Source organism: Pantherophis guttatus, chromosome 4, assembly GCF_059756535.1.
Source record: "Pantherophis guttatus breed Tessera chromosome 4, ASM5975653v1, whole genome shotgun sequence".
NCBI classification, from domain to species: Eukaryota; Metazoa; Chordata; class Lepidosauria; order Squamata; family Colubridae; genus Pantherophis; species Pantherophis guttatus.
In genome coordinates, this window is record NC_142066.1 from 123,821,349 (window position 1) to 123,843,890 (window position 22,542).

The 22,542-nt window shown below is 33.1% G+C and overlaps 1 protein-coding gene and 1 long non-coding RNA gene across 4 annotated transcripts in view; one reads left to right on the forward strand and one right to left on the reverse strand.

Annotated features, from left to right (window-relative positions):
• Nucleotides 1-22,542, reverse strand: part of LOC148114337 (uncharacterized) — a 133,781-nt gene that overhangs the window by 53,589 nt on the left and 57,650 nt on the right. Inside the window, exon 3 of one of the 2 annotated variants that reach the window (XR_015734035.1) lies at nucleotides 11,150-12,627. The exons of the other annotated variant lie outside the window; for it this stretch is intronic. This is a non-coding gene — a long non-coding RNA (uncharacterized LOC148114337). Of the gene's footprint in view, nucleotides 1-11,149; nucleotides 12,628-22,542 lie in introns of those variants that run through there. 2 annotated transcript variants of the gene reach the window in all.
• Nucleotides 1-22,542, forward strand: part of MEOX2 (mesenchyme homeobox 2) — a 57,614-nt gene that overhangs the window by 4,094 nt on the left and 30,978 nt on the right. The gene's annotated exons all lie outside the window — the stretch shown is intronic.

Below are 22,542 nucleotides of genomic sequence, written 5' to 3' on the forward strand. Positions count from 1 at the left end.
ATCAATTGTGGTCATAACCCCTGTACCAAGGGTAGAGATTAGGTACCAGGAGATAATACCAAAGAGAAATAGACAATTCTCTTTATTTTTATCTACTTGAAATTTTGGTAGCTCAGACTTATAGCTTCAATCTGAGGATACCTTGAGCTGCTTCTGATGCTGTTTATTCCTGTGAGCATGTCTGTTCTCTGAGTATACTCCTGGGTTGATGGCTGATACTGAAAGTGGACATCCAAGGGTGTTACCTTAGAAGCCAGGGACCTCTAATTATGCCTCTGCATCCGAAAGAAACTCACAGAAAGCTGAACAAATATAATTTTTACTCTGTCTTTTATCAATGTTCCATGGACAATAAGGATTTCCCAGCATATAATAAAATATAACAGAAACCCAGTAAAGCAGAGTGTGATGTCACAGTAGATAATATAGTAATCAAAAGTAACAGACCATTGCTTGTATTTTGTTAACAAAAGCTTATTCTGACAAAATATACCCATTTTCTCTAAGATAATGCAACATAAGCAAAAAAAAAAAAACATTGTTCATTTTAAATGGCACATATTGTCTATAATTTCACCTTTTTATTCCAGGAAATATTGTATAATATTTATAATAAAATCTTAAAATATTACAAATGAATTTAAATCTGGTAAAACTGACATCTCTAAAGGGACATATATGGTTAAGAAATAGGAAACTAATAATGAGATAGAGATAAAGAGAGAGGGGGGGAGGGAGGGAGGGAGGGAGGGAGGGAGGGAGGGAGGGAGAGATGATATATATTTTCACCTCTTTATTCTTCTACCATCTACTTTGTTATTGGAATTCCAAAATATTATTTAGTATATGTCGTTCTTCATTATTTTCTTGAGCTGATGATACATTCTCATCTTCCTTTCATGTGATGCTACAGTTTGAATTAAGGCCACACAGGCAATTAAAAAGGTCTGATCTTGCAGCCCCAATTACAATGAAAGGTTACAAGGCCAATTAAGTTCATGGGGCAATAACATCAGTTTAATAAAATGAAGATTGAAAGGTAAAAAGATTTTAGTATTTATTTTGTTATTACTTGTTAAAATATTTAATGATCACAAAATTAAAAAGAACTGGATACATTTTTAGGTATATGTTTTAATTTTTTTTCAAAAATTAAAAAAATAAAGCTTTTCTAAAATTCCAAGTTCTGTTGTAATATATATTGTTATACCATATTTAAACATCAGAGACAGAGTTTATGTGCTTTAATGATTTAGATAAATGGGTTATAATTTTGTAATTCTATTTAAGTACAATTGATGTACAGTTTTCTATATTGAAGTAGCCCTAATATAGTAGTCCTATGTTACCTCCAATGGATAGAGATTGTCCAGAAGTAACGTTTGATGGATTATTTTGTAAATATTTAGTGTACTTTCCCAGAAATGCCTTTGAAAAAAAATGTACGTTTAGTGATATAAATGTAGGAGAAAATGATTTGATAAATGTGCGTTAACAATATTTTAGTAACTTTCTAATTACTCTCCAAAACATTTCAGTAAGAAAAATGACCTGTATATCTTTTCAGAAGGAACACTGTAACTGCTTCATGAAAGTTCTTAAACCTTTCAGCATGCTGCTAAGTATAAACAAGCAAATAGAATTCTTTGTGATTTCTTTCTGGAGAGAGTTAATTTGTTAACGATACTAGGTTTCATTATCAACATGCCTGATGCCTATTGGGACGTGGGGTTCCTATTTCTTAAAAAGCAACTCTCCATGCCGCATGGCGAAATGCTTTTGAACTTTTGTTAGGACATGGGAAATGCTCCTCTATTGAAACAGGAAAAATTTCCATAGGAAATGTTTTGGTCATTTAAGTTGAGCCTTTGGTTCCTGGTTAATATTGGCAGTATAAATTCTAATATTTTTCATTCCATTTGTTTAAATGGTAGACACTAGTACCAAATACAAGCTGCTTCTGAAGTTTCTCCAAATTAAAATGCAGTTTTCTATGTGGTGCTGGGTGTTGCTTATCAGAGTTCAAAGCTTTCTGCTATTGGGGGTGTGAGGGGGGAGAAGAGAGGGGGTTTATAGTATAAACTTTTGGAATCATAACTGATGATGATTATCAAATATGATTTCAGATTTATCTGAAGAATCAGAATAGATAAAAGTGGGTTCCTTCTGCAGGCAGCTAATTTTAAGCTTAATGCAGAAGGAAACAAATATTTAATGTATTGCACTTATTGAGAAAAAAAACAGCTTCCTCCCAGTAATTTAGCTTTAAAATGGAAAGTTTTATTTTGAGAATCACTGGAATTGATCTCAATTATCATGGGTTGGAGCAGGTGTGTTTAGTATTTATTGCTTCAGTTTATAATCAGCTTCTCCCACTCATAAAAATTATAAGACAATAAAAAACAGGTTGTAGCTTTTTATTGTAAGTATTAAATCCCAGTGGGAAAAATTGTAAATTTATTATAAATATATTTCAAAAGATTTGGCTAAAGGGAAATTTCTTAATTTAAAGTTGAAAAAGTCAAGGCCAATTGTAGTTTTTCAATTATATAGCTGGAATTCTTTTAAAAGACTGTAGAAATATATATCTTTTTGGATTCTAAGCAAGACATATTTACTCCTCTTCTCTTCTCTTCTCTTCTCTTCTCTTCTCTTCTCTTCTCTTCTCTTCTCTTCTCTTCTCTTCTCTTCTCTTCTCTCCTCTCCTCTCCTCTCCTCTCCTCTCCTCTCCTCTCTATTCTCCTCTCCTCTCCTCTCCTCTCTATTCTCTCCTCTCTATTCTCTCCTCTCTTCCTTCTGATCTTGTCAGTATTGATTATTAACTTGTTCCTGAATTTCATCCAGTTCCATGGCATTCAGAATTTACAACTGCCAATGATTTTACTTTCCTTGAGTCTATTTGCTTTTTAGAAGGCTACGTAAACTTTCTTGAAAATTGTTTTATTGGAGCTGATTTCAGAGTTACTGTATTTTATTGTAAATAGTGTATTAACCTCTTTTATTATTTGTAATGGAATAAAGCAGAACATAGCTTTGACCATTAGGGAAGTAAACATTTATTAAGCAGGAAATCATTCTTCCTCAGTCCTTTTGTTGACATACCTTTTAAATGAAACACTTTATTTTGTGTTGGAACTATAAAAACATGTGCCACAAAATGCAACTTAATAGAATGTATAACAATTCAAGTCCCAGCTTGTTTTCCTTTTACACAAATAATTATGCATTAAGTTCAATGGTAAATTTTAATTACATAACCTGTGTACCATGAAGAGTACGAATGATTCTGTTTTCTGAAAGTCAGTGCAGTAACCTAGTCTTTCCTCTTCTTTAGCACAGAGGAGAAAGTCATGTTAACAACCTTTTCCAAACATGATGTGGCAGCAAATTATGGATCTCCCAACCCTTGGCAATTTAACTTAGCACCTTGACCAGACTTGGCAGGAAGATCTCAGTTGACTAGATTAGAATTTTAATTTTAGACCAAGAATAAAACCATATATTCTACACTAACACTCACTCACACATATAACAGGTGATTAACACTAGCAGTCAGAAGATGTAAATGGCCTTTTTAGTCTTCAAGCTTAAACGTAGGGCTTCTACTCCTGCCTTCCTGAAATAATGGACATGGTTTGGTATTTGATGGTTTTGAAGCATAGCAGATAACCACCATTTATAGCCTGGAATCCCTGTTTCTCATTTCAGCTGTTACTCTACTACAGAGGTCTGCAAACTTGGCAGCTTTAAGACTTGTGGACTTCAACTCCCAGAATTCTCCAGACAGCTATGCTGGCTAGAGAATTTTGGGAGTTGAAGTCCACAAGTCTTAAAGCTGCCAAGTTTGAAGATGTCTGTGTCTACTATATTTTAATATGTTCTTGTGTGGCTATATGTCAGGCCCAAGACTAGAGACAAGACCACGGAGATTTAATCAAGATCACGTTGTTGATGTAATCTTGTTAATTAAATGACATCCACTAAAGATTAATTTTCATATGTCTTATATGTCATTGTTTCATTCCAACGTAAAACATAAAAAGTGGTTTCAAATTAATAACCATTGAAAGTGCTGCCTTATTATTTAGAAAATAACAATTATAAGTTACAATAGTGACAGAAAAGCTTTTCTGATTACTTTTAAAACAAGATGAGAAAAATCAATTTGTTTTCCAATGAAAAAAATTAAAAACCTTTTACTTTCAAGTTTCACTATACTTTTAATAATGTCAGGAAGTATATCCTGATTCTTTTCTTCACTCCTCTATCCCTTGAAATTCTTTTTGTGAGGTTTTCGACCCATAATTCTTATTATTTCTTCTTCATTATTTATTGGCATTTATTCTACTAAAAAAGATGACTAAAAACAATAAAGAGCTATGCAGCTTTATTGAAAATAATGAAGAACTAATTTGCTTTTTCTACTGTCCTGTCCTACTTTCTTGAGAATAATGTCGAACTAATTTGCTAATACCTTCTTCTACTGTGTTTTTCAACTTCAGTCGCTTTCCCAACTCTATAAGCCTGAAGGTTTCCTTTCCAAATGGAAGTTAGATACAGAATCCCTGCAAGATTGGCTACAGAAGGATTTAATAAAGCAAAGAATAAGTAAAGCTGTTTAATTTTCTGAAGAACAAAGTGGAAATTAATATAACAGTTTCCTTTGTTGTGCTCCATGAAATCCTGGCTTTTTTTTTTTAAAGCCTTGTTTGAAGTGGCTTACTTTCATGTGTCCCTTAGAATGTGTTGTACTGTAAACTCCAAATCAATTGGATGTAAGCAATGGAGACTTCCGTGGTATTTAGGTATAGCTGAAATGAGCATATAAATCAAACGTTGGCTGGTCTACTACAAATCCCAATGGTGTCTTCGGCCTGCTCCCATTTCAGAAACGCACCATACAATTTGGCAAAAAATAAAAACTCAGTTCCAAAGACTTCTGTTTTAGGAATGAAATGAAGGGAAAAATAGGTGTCATGACTGAGTTGCATATACACAATTCTTTTGGAGATATTTTTACAGCTTTTTGTCTAAGCTAACCTGCCTCTAGCCATGTATAAATCACTTAATTTTTATGAATGCTAAATTAATCTTAGTTATAAAAAGCCAAATTTCATGGCACTTTTGTGAAATAAAATAATAATCTTATGAGTATCAGCCTAGGATAGTAAATCATTATATTATCCAAAGACAATAAAAGGATTTCATAGATATTTAAGATCTGCAGGAATCTTATCCATATGAGAAGTAACAAGTAAAAAAAACAAAAAACCCTTAAATATTACTCTATTCAAACCATACATATTTACTAATTACTACTAATTACAATCTTATCCACCATTTTAACTTTATTTTTAAGCAGTTATATTATTTGCTTTATGCATTTCCCTTTTTAACGAACATATGTATTTCTCAAAAACCCAACTCCACAGATTGCACTATTTCTTATTTGTTGCTGTTCCTTTGTAGACTTCCAGTGGACTCCCAGTTACAGTCTGTTTTCAGTCTGTCCAGACTCCTATTTTTTTATCCCATCATTTGCCAAGTGAGACGGACATAGGCTGTTTATATCAGTCTGTGTACCTCTGAAATACTTATTTTGGAAGACTTGTAACTGCACCTATGTATGTATTAGATTTTCCTTTGTTAATTAGAATAAATTAACAGGAAATAATAAATGTCCAGCAATATCTGAAAGACCATGCCATTGAAATATTGTTTTTTGCGATATTGTTTGTATTCAGTTTTTTATATTAAACTATTGAGAAAATTATATTAAAACATGTATGAGAATTTAAGTAATTACTTAAATATTTATATTCTAATGAATGGAAAAGGTCTCTGCCAAAATTACAAGCAGCAGCTTTGGCCAATTTTTTTATCTTATCTTTAAGAAATCAGACAAGCTGAAACAATACCATATTTATGTCAGATACTTTTAGCCTGGCCCATAAACTAATTCAGCACATTTGATAGCCTCTAGCTGCTATTGTGATTGTCTACAATCACAGTGCAGAGTTCCTAAGATTTTAAATTTCATTGCTGAATTTAGAGTAAATGACTATGATTGTTTATTGAACTGAGCATCTACTTCTCAAATTTAGTCTCCAAATAGAAAAGCAGAAGCTAGCTGAATCACAAAAAATGCTGTTAACAAAATTCAAATGAAAATCAAGATCACAACCTTAGGTGATGTTAGAGAGAGACGGAGGCCTAAGAAATGGGAAATTAGTCTGGAAATCCTATGTGTGCATAAGAGGAGGAATTCTGATTCTCCCCTTGAATACCGTTGAACCCTATCGAGACTTACCTAGCTGCAAATCGCCATTCTGAAAAGATTCCTATCTATAGACTTGAACAATAAAACAGCGTATTGAACTCTTCTTATGTGGATCTGGTTGTTTGTATCTAACTGGTATATCGGTCACTTGCAGATTTTTCTGTTATTTGGCCTGTCCTAATAAAGTAAAGTTTAATAAATGTTTTGAAAATGGTCTGATTACCAGCAGAGTTTTTTTTTGTTAAAACACCACCACCGCCAAACTAGTTCCAACTTGAAAGGGCGGGATTGCAACCCTGCTGTTCAAGATCCTTAGATTGTTCATTATTATTGTTACCTGACCAGTCTTTAATGAATCACAAAAAGTAGAAAAACCTGAGTTCTAAGTCTGCTTCAGCACAGTCAGCTAAGTAACCTTGGGCGGCTCATTCTCCCTTAGCCCCTGAAAGAAGGCAATGGCAAACCTGGAAACATATCCTGGAAAACTGCAGGGACAGGCAGTTACCAAGAATAAATGTTGAGTTGAAGGCAGAAATATATTTGAATGTTAAGTCTAGTATGGATTTCTATCTGTGTAAGATACTGATATTATTCAATTAATTCTGTCTATAGATATGAGGCAAGACTATTTTTTTTTATTCTGATGAAAGTAACATATATTTTCCAAGTGACCAGTTTTACAGATGTTTGGCTGAGACATTGGATTTTAAATCAAAATTAATCTGGATCAAAGATTATTTCCTGGTTGGATTTCACTGCTTGCTGCAATCAAATCTTTCATATATAATGGAAAATCAGCAGTTAGCCAAACTTGCTGATGCGGCTGTGATTCCTTTGCCTTTTTCCAGTGATACGGCTATTAAAATAGTCATTATGCTTTCTGCTTACTGGCAGGCTGTGCTAGTTGTATAAAACTAGATTTTCTTCACTAAAAAGACTTGTGCTGTCTTATTATAATATACCTTCATTTTATGTTTAAGAACAGCTGGGTCTGCTCTTTTTTATTTTGTAGTTTAAGTCTAATCAGCCACAGTGTTCGACTTATCCATGAATTTTTATATCATGATTAATAGATTGCCCCTTTGTAACAATCTCCTTCACAATTCTGTAAGCAATAGGAATTATTGCTATAGTCTATTAACATTTTAATAGACTATAAACTAAACATGTTCCTTATATCCTTATAATTTGAATTTTCAAATTACCTTGAGCATTTTAATCCCTAAAATGATCACAGTTGCTCATTGTCAGTTTTTAGCTAAACCATACTAACTTAATATAATATTCAATGATATGTGAAATAGACACAATTATAAAAGGATAACTTAAAGGCTTATTTTCAGCATTCATAGTATTATGGTGCTGTAAAATTCTGAACGAGAATGATTGGATTTTAGTAATTTCTGCTTAGAATCTAGCCCAGCATGACCGTGTGTGTGTGAGAGAGAGATGTTCACATAACTAATAAATCTGTCATCACTGACTGGCCTCAATTTCCTTTGAAATAAACAAATCACTATTTGTCTTTTTGAAGCAGAGGGCTTCTAGGAAACTCAGAAGCCACTTTGGTTCAGCTATTGAGATAAAATAGTCAGAAAGTGGAAATGAGGTGCAGCTGAAGGAATCTTCCTATGCTCACACCTGTTGGACAGTGTGGTGGATTTCCACACAAAGGGAACTGAAAAAAAACTCAGCGCCCTGAGATGGTAAAAGCAAAGATGACTAGTAAAAGACATTAATTTTCAAAATGGATAAAATAAAATCAATCTGATATAAATACATAAAATTTAAAATTGGAAAGTGATAAAAAAAAAAAGAAAATGCAACTAGTTGGTCACATCTAATAAGAGAACTGCCCTTTTTAAAATAAAGAACTGAAAAAGCTCAAACACCTATTTTGGAACAAGGCACTGTTAATCTCTGTATCATCATCATCATCATCATCATCATCATCATCATGTGTATATGTAATGCACACTCTGTTATATAAAAATGTGGAATAGTTTAATTCCTTCCTTGAAAAGTTATTTTAGGAAGCTCAATGTTTCCCTTGCCTTAATTTTCATTAGTTGTATCACCATGAAAATTTTACATGTGGGTTATTTGTTCTGAAAAGGGATGTGATAGCTCAGTGGCTAAGACGCTGAGCTTGTTGATTGAAAGGTCGGCAGTTCAGCGGTTTGAATCCCTAGTGCTGCATAACAGAGTGAGCTACTTGTCCCAGCTTCTGCCAATCTAGCAGTTTGAAAGTACATAAAAAATGCATGTAGAAAAATAGGGACCACCTTTGGTGGGAAGGTAACAGCATTTGGTGCACCTTTGGTGTTTAGTCATGCACATGACCACGGAGACGTCTTCGGACAGGGCTGGCTCTTCGGCTTTGAAACAGAGATGAGTACCACCCCCTAGAGTTGGGAACAACTAGTACATATGTGCGAGGGGAACCTTTACCTTTACCTTTATTATTTCTGAAGTTTTAATTTCTTGGTGCTGCTATGAAAATTAAATTATATGAAAATTAAATACGTTTTGCATGCTTATATAAATCTTGAGAAAAGTAAATCTGATTATGCTTTCTTGTTGCTAAAAACTCAAGCATGTAATTGTGGAACAAAAGTCAAAATGGTGATTAACCAATTTTATTTCAGTTAGATTGCAGTCCTAAAAAGAAAAGGAGGGAGAGTTAAGCTTTTAGCTAGCCTTTAGATAGAATTAAAAGTGTTCAGCACAGGCCTATACAATATATGGCCTATTAACGGCATGTGGCCCACTAAGGAGGCCTGGTCCCCTACATTTTTTGAAAAATAATCTATTGCCACCAAATGTTGTTGCCAGAATAAAGGATCTGACAGCCTAGATTTTTGCTGCTACTTCCACCCTGAAAGGCCCATTTGCAAGGGCCCCCACCTATCCAGCCTTCATTGATAGCTCCATTACTGCTGCTGTGTTATAGCTGCCAATTAGCTGATTGACAAGGCAGTTATTCCTTTGTGGGCCATAATTATTTTTAAACTATCAGTCTGCTCTCTTCCCTTCTACAGGCCTGGTTTAGGAAGTGCTTGTTGAAATACCAAAAACTATTAGGAAAATTGAATGGTCAAATAGGAATTTTATTCTTTGTAAATGTGTTGTAATTCTTTATTCCCCTACTTAGGGAAGGTATTCATTTGGTGAGTGAAATTAGACTCAAAAAAGCATAAAATGCATTTAATTAACTTATTAAGATTACAGCTCTTCTTGGTACAGAATTTTGATTATTGTGAAAAAAGTTTGTATACTGTAATATTTTTAAAATCTTGAGAATACCGGTATATAACTTTTTCAATTACGTCATTGAGCTGGTAACAATTGATGGCTAAAATAAAGTACAAAATATTACTGGCTTAGCTCAGTATGGTGGAACTTTCAGTTTTTTGCAAAATTAAAATAGTAATTGGAGGGGTTTTTTTCTTTTGACATATGTTATTGCATAGATGTGTAACGTAAACAGCAGGGAAAATTGAAAACTGCTTTTCTTTTTTACCACAACATATGAAATATAGTTCTTCAATGAAATATATATCCTGTTACAAGTAGGTGAGCAACAACAACCCAGAATATCTTATTAAATGCCCTTCTAATACTCTGTAATACTTTTAAGATGTCCAAACAAGACTTTTTAAAATATCCTGCACATATTACTCCTGAAATAAAATGTATTTCTAAAATGTTTAGAAATACAGTATAAGCCTTGGATGATTAGAATTAAATGAACAAATTAAAAAGTTAATGATGTCTTACATATGTGTTTGTAAGTTTTGTCAACCTCAATGGGATTTACTTATATTTATTTTTATGTAGAATTCTAGTCTAAGCGGTTGAAAGTTTTATGAGATATAATGGATATCATCCCACTGAAAAGAAATCTGCTGTTACTTTACATAATTTTTCCCATTATATTAATGTCCTTGTATTTTAAAAAAAATAATTTTAAAAAATTAGGTAAATTGAGGACCCAGTTTGTGGGGGCAATAAGCTGACTTTGTATAAATATACAAAAGTATGAAGGCTATTGCTTTACACACTGTAAGCCGCCCTGAGTCTCCGGAGAAGGGCGGCATATAAATCAAATTAAAAAAAGAAATTGTTTTTCTATTACTTCTTAAACACAGGGTATGAAGATTTCTAACATTTTATTTATTTTTCATGTTTAGAACTTTGGGTTAAGATAGGTCCTTTAGTCTCCCACAATTACACAAACTGAGACACAGTTTCCTACGTGTCAAAGTACAGGTAGTCCTCAGCTTTGATCAGTATTGAGCCCAAAATTTATGTTGCTAAATGAGACATTTATTAAGTGAATTTTGTCCCATTTTATGATTTTTCTTGCTACAGCTGTTAAATAAATCATTGCAGTTGTTAAGTTAATAGCACAGTTGTTAAGTGAATCAGGCTTCCCAACTGACTTTACTTGTCAGGAGGTATCAAAAGCTGGTCACAAGACCCTGGGACACTGCAACTGTCATAAATATGACTCAGTTGCCAAGCATCTTAATTCTGATCCTGTGACCATAGGGATGCCGCAAAGGTCATAAGTGTAAGAAACTATTTTGCAGGGCCATTAAAACTTTGAACAGTCACTAAATGAACTGTTTTAAGTCAAAGACTACTTGTAGAACACAAAGTAATTATACACCAAATAGAACAGTTACAAAACAAAAAAGTATTTCTTTTACTAATGTGCACACATATGCACACGCACACACACACACACACACACGCACACACACATGTATTTAGAAACAGTTAAGATATTGCACCGAACTGTCAAATTTTTTCCTGGCCTCTGATAGAAGAATGGAGATTGAGGAAGATACATAACAGCTATAATGACAGGAAGATAATTTTTTGTTTATTTTTAAATTCAGTTAGAGAAAGATTTCAGTTGTTGAACATGACTCATGTTTCTCTTTAATTACATATCACATAGTGAAGTTATTAGTAGGAAATAAATTAATACGAATTTCATATTTAAGAATATAATTAAATGATGCATCTTTCTGCTGAATGCAGTTTAAAATATTTCTATAATTAAGGCTTTTGTGTTTCTTTAGCACAATTTAATTCATCTGATATTAAAAAGCATTTAATTAAAATATTTCAGCTGAAGTTATTAGCTAGAGAAGTCTGAAAATGCTTACTGAATAACATTGCTGAATGATTTAGGCATATGATTTCATTTCTTTGGCATTTGCTCAGGATGTTAGTGTATCTATTTTAAGTGTCTTTGTTCTTTTACATTTATTTTTATTTCTGTGAAGCATTGCTAAAATGCTATGGGCATTTGCAAATATGAATCATCATTTAGATTAATATTTTCATACCTCTTTAAACTGGTTTGAAAATAAATGTAGAAACGGAAACAAAGAAATCTAAACAAGGACAGGTGTACCTCTCAGGAAGTATAAAAAAGATCTTTTAGAAGTTTTGAAGCGTGTTCTTGGCAGATTTATTTATGTAACAACTAAATCACCTTTTGCAGGAAGGAAGAAAAAAATTATAGCCTATTTAAACACTTAGCATTCTACTTTATGGACTGCAGGAGAATTGACCACTTAACTACAATAACGGAACAGTCAATTTTAGTTTTGTATAAACCCAAATGTGTTCATTTTCTGTTTACAGTTTCTTAGCAAACACTTCTATAATTTTGGATTGGACAATTGTGAAAAAATCTTGAATTGCTTAACCAAACGGTTTTTGTTTTCTTACCCAGTATCCTAGTGAAAGTAGTTATGTATTCCTAGAAAAATTAATACCTTAGTCATCTTCTACTATATTTCCGAAACTAATAATTTAAGAATGAAATTATGCTATTTGGTGTAGAAATGGAATAATTCTATAGATGTTAAACTTGAATTATCTGTAGTAATCAGAATAATGCTAAGAACATTAGAATATTATTTTTTAAATAAAAGATAGGGCATTTGGCATTCAAACAAACTTCATTTTGAGGGACAATCTACATTTTCTTTTTAAAATGGATGTTTAAGATGTAGTTGCTTTATTTGACTTTTATCAATTTTGCTGCCAATCGTAATCCATTAAATATATGGATTGGATATTGCTTTCGTTTTATGGGTATTTTGGATTTGCCATACTGTAACTTTAAATTCAGTGGATCATCTGTTTTACTCACAAAGCTATTTTTAAAAAGCATAATAAACATTGCATAAAGAGAGTTCCAGCTGATTACATGCATTCAAACCTTTGGGAATTGATTCTTTAATTGTAGCTGATATAACTGTGACCTTTACACATTTTATCCTTTGGGCTACTGTAACAGTTTCCTTCAGATGCCAGTTACTCTGTGGAGAAAAATGAGAGTGCATAGAATAATTGTATCATAATTAGATCATCTATGAATCATATTTTTTTGAACAACACGTATATAAATATTGAAAAAAATATTTGAAACAAGCACTTGGAGGACATTTCTTAAAACAATTTCACCTGTAATTCCAGATACATAAAATTGGTTTTAAAGTTAACTTGTTCACATTTATTTCATTTCCATTTAGGTACAACAAATATATTCAATGTTTGAAATTTAAATAATTTATTTGTGAAAATTTTAAATTTTATTTTGCTTGGTTTTAGTCTTAATTATTTTCCTGTTATAATGGATTATTTTTTGAAGTTTCTTTGATTTATATGAATGATAATGATGATTCAAATGATGATGATAATTTTACAGAACTGTTGAAGCAATATTAAGCAGCGAGTAAAGCAAGGATGTGCATTTTCCTTAATTATTTAATATAGCAATAGCACTTTCATATATACTGCTTCTTAGTGTTTTACAGCCCTTTTTAAGCAGTTTACAGAGTCAGCACAATGCTCCCAACAATCTGGGTTTTACCGACCTCGGAAAGATGGAAGATTGAGTCAACCTTGAGCCAGTCAGGATCAAACTGCTGGCAGTTGCAGAGCTAGCCTGCTATACTGCACCACCACAGAATCTGTGTAAATATGGACAACTGTGTAAGGAATTAATGTAGTGTTACAGGTGAATTGAATAAACATGAGAAGATTTGTGTGCTTTTCTCAACCAGCAATTCAGTGTGGTTGGTTGACAGTGGTTGTTCTGAAGTGAACAATGGATAGATTCTGTGATACAATAAGAGTATGGATCTGAAAATTAATCTATTAAAGATTAGTGTAGTTGTGATTGACGGGATAAAAAAGTCACTAATTACCAGTTATACATTATTGTATCAAAATAGAACAAAAGGATGAGTGTATGTATTTAATACTATTGAATTATAATACAGATGGTAAAATAGATGGGAAGATTTTAATAAGTGCAAATATTGATAGGAAGGTGGTGGTAAGCAGTACATTGTTTCCTATAGGTTGAATATTTTTCAAAAGAAGTCACAATGGTTGTGTATAAGTTCTAAGAAAATGTGTGTTTGATTTAAGGAAGTACTAAGGAGGTGGAAATACAATGCAACTCCAGTGTTGAACATATATTTTTTCAGCAGTATGCAGTTATTCTGTATATTTAAGAAATGATGCAGATTGTTTAAGGAGGCACTGACAGGTAGTAGGTCTGCCAGTAACTCTCCCAAACACAATTTCTTCTTGGACTGAGTTGTATCTATGTTCCTATGTATCATCTTGTATCTTTTTAAAAGCAATTTATTATAGGGCAATCAATAAATTTTAGAAATAAGCTGTTGTTGGTGTAATAACTTCAAATGATCCTAGGTTAAGTTGTAAAGCCCTGGCTTAGTTTCAGCATTATGTGTATGTAAAAACTGAAAGATGAACTGAATAAAAACTAGGAAAAAGACTCCAAGCAGACCTCAGACATGGTGGTGTTGCCAGGAAGACCTTTGTTGTTCTTTTTATCAGCAGGAACCTTTTCAGCATCTGTGGCTTTATTTCCAGATGTATGCTTAAAAATGAAGCCAAGCTATACTAAATCTTAATTACAGATCCTGGGCATATATCCAGAGGAATGGCATGCAGTAACTTAGAAAAATTAGACATCTTTCATGCCATGTCTGGCAAATAATCTAGAGTTACCATAGAACTTTAAATATTTCAAGAGTTGTGTTTTGCATCAGGAGCTTCACATCAAGAGGCCATTCTTTTCTCCTATTCTTACTCTTGTTTATTCTTTTTCTTCCCAGTGTCTGTCAGCTGACAAATAGGAGATCAGGAAAAGTTGTTTATTCTTTATAAAAACTAAGATCCAAAGCATCCCTACCACATCAGCATGCATATAATTCTGACAAATTTTGATCCAACTAGCTAGAACTTCCTGTTGAGACTAGAGAAAAATGACTTAACAACATTTCCAATGTTTCTTCTTGTCTGAATGATGAGTTCACTGTGCCTTTCTTACAAAGAAGCCCATTAGAGTTGGAAATCTTTTATCATTTCTAAGAAGGACTTATGATCCATTTTTAATAGAAAAAGAAAGAAAACTTCCTTCATTGCAGTGCCATGAATGTTGGCTCAGAATCCATGTTGGTGTCTGAAAATTCTTTTTTTGTTTCAGGATGCAGCCCTTAAAAATCTTTTTTTGTGAACGATGTAACCCTTGAACTGATTGCAGCTAATGGCAGAAAGCATACGAAAATATAGTGCAGGATCTATATATTCAAAAACTCTATTCTTTCCCAACACTGGAGAAAAATATGGGAACTAGTTAAGATACCAAAACAGGGCAAGCAATTAACCAAATTGGTTAGACTTCATTAAATTTGTTTGGAATTAATTTCTTTCTTCTCCAAGTTTTTTTCCAACCAGAGATTTTGCTCTTTAAAAAACAACTGTTAATTAATGTTCTCTTTATGTTCAAGAATGCATTGTTACAGTTTCAAGACAGGTTTTGGGCTCGTCATCTCTTTCAGCCCACCCCCCACCTTACAGGTTTGTTGTTGTGACAAAAAAAGGAGCAGAAAGGAATATTAAGAATGCTTGCCATCTTATTTATGAAAATAATACAGGCGGAATAAAAAATATCAAAGAAACAACGAAATGGCCCATTAAGATCTTTACTCCTGATGTTTTTTAATAATATAATAGACTTTAGGAGGTTCTGTCTGACTTGAAGCAGCTTTTATTAATTATCATTATTTTTAACCAGATAATCCTTGGAGAAAAAAAATGCCTCTGAATTTAAATTCTTCTTCTTCCTATAAAATAAGTAAGGTATTTTTTTAAAAAAGTCTACCTAATAGGTCCTCTCCCCCTGTGAATTTGAGGACATAATCGTACATTCTCTGACAGCAAAAACTCTTCAAAAGAAACAAACATTGAAAATATATTGATGGGAGGATGTATAACTGGCTGCAGACATCACTGCTCAAAAAAAAAGAGGTATTTCTAAGGACCATCATCTCTTGAGGGGAGGGAAGTAGGATCTGCCTTTTGTCTTTCTCCAAGCACTTTTATCCCTGCCCTTCCTTTTCCCCCCATCTCCATCCTGTTCGTCTGTGAGAACAGTTTGTTTGTGAGCAAAATATAACATTTGATATATTCAGATGGAGGTTAATTTATTTATAAATGAGACTATTTATAGGCATTTAATTTTAATATATAGATAGATTAATTTCAACCTATGTTAATTATGTTTGTTCTGACCATGCTTTATTGTGAGAATGTAGTTTTTGGCAGAAATTTATAAACATACATACACATCAAAGTCATACACTGTATATATATTTATGGGGTAGGATTCCAAAGCTTCATCTGTAGTAAGCAGTTTTGGATTAACAAAAATCAGGCTGCACAAGATATAATTTTTTTCATGTACTTTACTTTGAGAAATGGCGGTTGAAAAAAAGATAATAACAGACTAACCATTCAAAGTTTATTCAAATATATTTACCTTTCTTAATTGTTAATAAATTCCTGATTTAGCAATTTTTGAAGAATTTCTTCATTTAAAATTAGAAGATACGAATTGTGACCAATTACTGGTGATTACTATGCTTTTAACACTTAAAGGATTTCAACTGAGTCACAATTCAATTGAAATCATTAACTGCTTGGGCATAACATAATTGGATTGAAAATAAATTAAAAAATAAATATTATTCTTTTTCGTATAATTTATTTCTCTATAAAGACATTGATTGATGGCTATTGTAAAAGAATTACTCTAAATTAAGCCAGCATATGATAATGATCTTGCAACACAGAAAGATATGTTAGATTATGTACTAACAAATGTAAATGAAATTAATGCTTGGATTGGAACTGATATTCTAGACTTTAAAAAAAATATTTTGAAATAAATTTAATATTTTGTTTGTTTTTTAAAAGTGGCAGTTGCTAGTTAAATGAAAAGCATGAATGTTTATATGCATATCTTAGTTAAGACTAAGAATTCTACCATTTGTGTGGTAGAAAAACAAATAATTATTCTTTCTGTCTTAGTATGATTTACTTGATGCTTTTGTCCTTATTTAGTCTGGTTATCTATTTATATCTATCTATCTATCTATCTATCTATCTATCTATCTATCTTTATATCTATCTTTATTTATATATATATATATATATATATATATATATATATATATATATATATATACATACATACATACATATGTATATGTATATAAAATATTGGATGGGAGACTTGTTTATAGTGAGTTGTATTGTTTTTTGAAATTTTGCTAATTACTTTGAAATTACTTTGAAAGTAAATACACATACAACTCTGATGTCTTGTACTAAAATACAGTCTCGATTCAGTTTGTTAAATATTTTCTTCCATAAGGAAATTGTTTCATTGATGTAAGTAGATTTATGCCAAGGAAAACATACTTCTCTTAGGTTCAGGCAAATAACCCCTCCACAATTTTAGAGGAAATATGGGCAAAAGCTGGTTGAAGGGTTTAGTTAGAACAGTAGTGCTATTGTACCAGTAGTCAGGATCTTCGGATGTAAAATGACTTGTCCATTACAGAGGTTATAAGTATACCTTCTGAAAGCACCACATGCACAATTGTATCACCAGCAGTGTTTCAGCCAGAAACAGAACACAAAAATTCTAGATATATATCAGGGCACATATTTGTTTCATTCAACGTATTTGTTTCATTCAACGCAAAGAGAAATGTCAAGACCCTTGATGTGTAGATCTTAAACTATATTTTTTCAGCAGTATCTAAGAGCATATTTGTATCAGAGATAGTTCTTGTGCAGTCTTTTGTATAATATATGTTACAAGGCCTAGGTTCCCATCAACTTGTCTCAAGAGCTATATTGTTGAAGGAGATATTTTGATTCTTCTTTCATTTATTGATGCTCCATTTATGGTTGCATTTATTGATGTGTTTTGATTTTTAGGATATTTATTATTGTGCTTTTTTACACATACTCGCTTTTTTGGTAGTTTTGGGGTTATCTATTTATCTGTCATTCTGAATCGCCTTTCGTGAGCTGGATGGCTTTATTAATCTGATAAGTAAATAAATAAAATAAACATATTGCACAAATTTTCAGGTTGGGTCTGTGATAATTTTATGTAGAGTAAGGTCTTAAATTAACTTTGGGGAAACAATTAGCTCAATGTTCTTGATCATATTTCTTCTTTTTCTTCATCATTTTTTTTATCCCAGTTTATTAGATGAAGAAGTATTTCCTGTTGAGGTGAATTCTTGCAATATTGTTTAATCTGCAATACTGTCTGCCAGGGTTTCAGTTTGAGTCTATTTGCCTACTAGTAGATTTTCTTTCTAATCCCAAAACTTTTATTAAACTATGATTCTTCAAATTATACTTCCTAATTTTACTCTTTTTTGGGAAGTAACAGACTTTCCAATAATGTTGGAGTGCTGAATCATTTTTTAAAACAGCTTCTGAGAATGTGGTTATCCAAGCTGACAGTTGATTTATTGTTAGAGGAATCATACACATATTTTATCCAGCATGTACACTATTGTGGACTTTAACTGCTGATTACAAATGGGATTTTTTTAGGTAGCTTGTAAAATTGCAGACACAACATGGTAGTTTCTTTTTTCTTTCAACTTGTTTCCCTCCTTTTAATTTTTGAAGGTTTTTTTCTCTGCAATTTTTAGTAGATTAATAGTTATTTTTATCAGATATGTGGGGAACTGGGCAATGTAATGTCGTTTTAAAAAGTGGAACACTAAAGTTTTGGTTAATATTTGTTCATAAATGATAGAGACATGATTAACTGGATAGCGATGTTTACTTCTGCAGAAAAGGTTGCTATATATTATTCTTGAGCGCTCTAAATCTTATGCAAAACTTTCTAATAGTGGAAAACAAGCCACGAATATCAGCTGGCAAAACCCAGCTTCATAGATGTAATATTAAAAATCCAAGCACAACTGTAAACAAACTTTAGAATTAAATGATAGTAGGGCAGACAAAAAAGAGAAAAGAATCTCCATAGGATCAACTAGTATATACATACATTCAGTGAATTTAATTTAAAAGTAATAAATTTTCAAAGTGATGTAGGAAGTTAGCACCCACCCCTCTCCTGGAAGAGTGAAATATTTTAGGAAATATGAAAAAGGCAGAATATTATATTTCCCTGGGATAAGCATGTTTTGAAGCAGCTCCCATCTTCCTGCCCCACCCTTTGTCAATGGGCCATTAAGGCCTGGGCCAGTCTATTCTACATAACAAAGATCTACCTCCTTCAGGCAGAGCCATAGTAGGAATTGCCAAAGATCCAACAAGGATTAGCCCTCTACACAATAGCAACAGAAACTAACACAATGGGACCCATCTAGACGAGGCTCACCACATGGCACCTGGGAAGATTGCATCAGCCAGCAAGACCCCCACCCCCTGGGAGTCTGACAACCAATCAGGATACTCTTTCGTGGCCCCAAGGAATGCAGAGCCAGAGAGAGCATAAAAACCCGAGGATTTTACTGTATCAGCCCTTTTCTGTTCAGGAACTCAAGCCATGTGATCCTGTCCACCATTAAACCATCTTTCCAAGCAGTCTCCATGTTTCCAGTGTCTGTTTTCCCCACTTGGAGCAGAACCCAGAAGGATGTTTCTTCCAACAGTGAAATATATGCACAGCAGTTTACTTTTTCCTAAAATAATGGTCTGCACTTATCTTCATGTCTGATTTAAAGGACTAAAAAGAACACTTCTTTAGGGATTGTCATCCACACTACACACTTGTTTGGACAACCAGAAAAAAAGCTTGTAATATAATTGGATAAGTTTAATAATTGTATACATTTCTTTGAAAATAATGGCTTTTTCAGATATTTAAGTCACCATCAATAAACTATCTAAAAATATGTGTAATTACTATGCAAAATGTGGCAGATGTGGCCCCTTGGCACCTCCTCTTAAAGCAGGAACCAAGAAAGCAGGAGCACTTTTTAACTGGACACCAAGTCTGACTGGAAAAGTGCACTCTCAGAGTTGAAGATGGAAAATCCTGTAGCTGAGAGGATCTTAAAACCTACAAGCACCCAGTCTCATTTGGGTTGAGCTGAAGCCTCTTCTCCGTCTAGAACTTCACATTGTCCATCCACTGGAAAAGGACCTTGATAACATTGCATCAGTATGTAGGGAATATACTGATGATACTGCACCCCGTGCTGATGTCAGCTACTTCTGTATTTTATCTAGTATTGCAGGGCTTCTAGTACAAGATTTTAACTTCTAAGTGCAAATATGTGCAATTCTAAGTGTAATCTGGAGGGTATCTTTCAGAACCAGCTCCTTGTCTGATTTATGGTCATTAGCCACGGTCATACCTATTTTTAAAAAGGGAGAGCCTAGTCTAGTAGACTGATCACACTGTGTTGCACCACCTGTAAAGTCATGGAATCAATTATAAATCAATCCATTACCCTCCACTTAGAAATAAACAACTTGCTTTCCAACAAGCAGTTTGGTTTCAAGAAAAAATTTCCCTGCACTCTGCAACTTCTATACTGCAGAAATATTTGGACCACACATCTTGACCAGGGTAAAGCAATTGATGCAATTTACATAATTTTTTGTAAAGCCTTTGATTCAGTGGTGCACAACAAACTACTGTTAAAATTAAGTTCTTACGGCATCTCCAGATCCCTGCACAAGTGGATAGCTGCGTTCCTGTCAAACAAGCAACAAATAGTCAAAATAGGGAGGGCCCTATCAAATCCGGTACCAGTTAACAGCGGAGTCCCCTAAGGCAACGTTTTAGGGCCCACACTCCTTCTGCTTTACATTAATGACCTATGTGATCATATTATAAGCAGCTGTGTCCTTTTCACCGATGATGTAAAATTATTTAATACCACTGACAATGTGCTGCCCTACAAAGCGACCTTGACTATGTGTCAGAATGTAATGGTCAGAATGGTCGTGTAATTGGCAACTCCTAATTTCAACTAATAAATGCTCTGTCCTACACATTGGCAATAAAAATCAGAACACCAAATACAAATTGGGCGGAAGCAATCTTATAGACGACCCTCACTTTGTCAAGGATTTAGATCATTTGACTCATCTCAAATGATTTAAGCCCCAGAGCTCATTGTAACAGTATTGCCAAAAAGGCACTAATAGTTGTTAACGTAATTTTGTGAAGTTTCTTCTCCAGTATTATTGTATTGCTATTGTATGCCTTTTGAAAACCTTTGCCAGACCAATTCTTGAATACCTGGAATTGGTCGTCTGCCTAGAACCCACACTGTATTTTGGAAATGATTGAGTGGATTCAGAGGTATTTCATGAGAAGAGTACTCCACTCCTCTACTCACAATAGAATTCCCTATGCCACCAGGATTAAAATTTTGGGCTTGGACAATCTGGAATTGCGCTGCCTGCAGTCTGATTTCAACATAGTACACAAAATTGTCTGCTACAATGTCTTGCCTGTCAATGACTTCCTCAGTTTCAACCACAATAGTACACAGGCAAACAATTGATACAAACTCAAGGTAAATTGCTTCAAACTCGATTGCATGAAATACGATTTCAGCAACAGAGTGGTCAATGCCTGGAATACTCTACCTGATTCCTTTGTTACAGCGTCGAACCCTCACAGTTTCAACTTCAAACTGGACCTCACTCCCTTCTTAAGAGGTCCATAAAGGGGGCGTGCATAAGCGCACCACCATACCTACCGTCCCTGTCCCCATTTACTTGTATTTACATGTTTATGTTTATATTGCCTACACTTGTTATGTTGTTATGTTGTACATGTTTGACAAATAAAAATAAATTTTAAAAAATAAAATAGTGTGGATTAGCTATCCCAGACAATGCTTAATTAAAATGAGATATTTGTGTTAACCTAAAAACAGAATGCTAAATTTATCTGCTGGTAAATTCTACTGGTTTTTTAACATCTACATGAAGCCAGTGAGTAACGTTATCTATTGGCATTACAAAATCACTCTTTTCTATTATCCCGCTTTTTTTCTAGTCAGCAAAACCACAGATCATAAATGCATTTTTTACCATTTTATACAAAAAGTCTATAAGGGGTTTTTAGTCAGCCATAAATATACTGTTATTTCTCTAATCAGAAGTGAATTTGTCAACTATATATCCGTTGTGGGTATTGTTGAACCTTTCCACTTTTGAGTATAGTAATCTCTCTGCAGTTGTCATTCATAAAAGCAAAGTTCCTTGACATTTTTCTAGTTACATTTCCATTAGTCCCAAAAGTAAAGTCTCTGATTTCAATTGTACATTAGCCTTTAAAATCTTATGAATTAATGTATGTATTTGTATCCATTTTTTAAAATCTTTATGTCCACCAAGCATGATAAAGTGTCCCTTCATGTATTTCACATTTCCAGCAAAAATTCAAAGTGTTTTTATACATTCTAGACAATTTCTCTTGTGAAAAATACCAACAATATATCATTTAAATATGATTTCTTTGTCCACATATGCACATTTAATATTGGTGGGTATCAGGAATGGTCACCATTTAATCAAGGATATTTAATTTTTTTTAAAGTTAGAATGCATGAAATTAAATTATGTCTTTTTTATTATTTTTTTCGATTAAAAATATAAAATATAAAAAGGCAGTATTATTATTGAAAAGAAAGCAGACAAGTTGGGGGATATTCATTTCTGATGCTTCCAATGATGGGGAATCTTAAATTCTTTCTGAACCCTCAATGTATGTAATGTCTTATATTACAGGTATTATTGATTAAGCATGTCTGTAAGTTAGTATTGCTATATGATTTGCTTGAGCTACCTGTGTATGTTATCGTTTTTGCAGACTCAATGGAATTTGC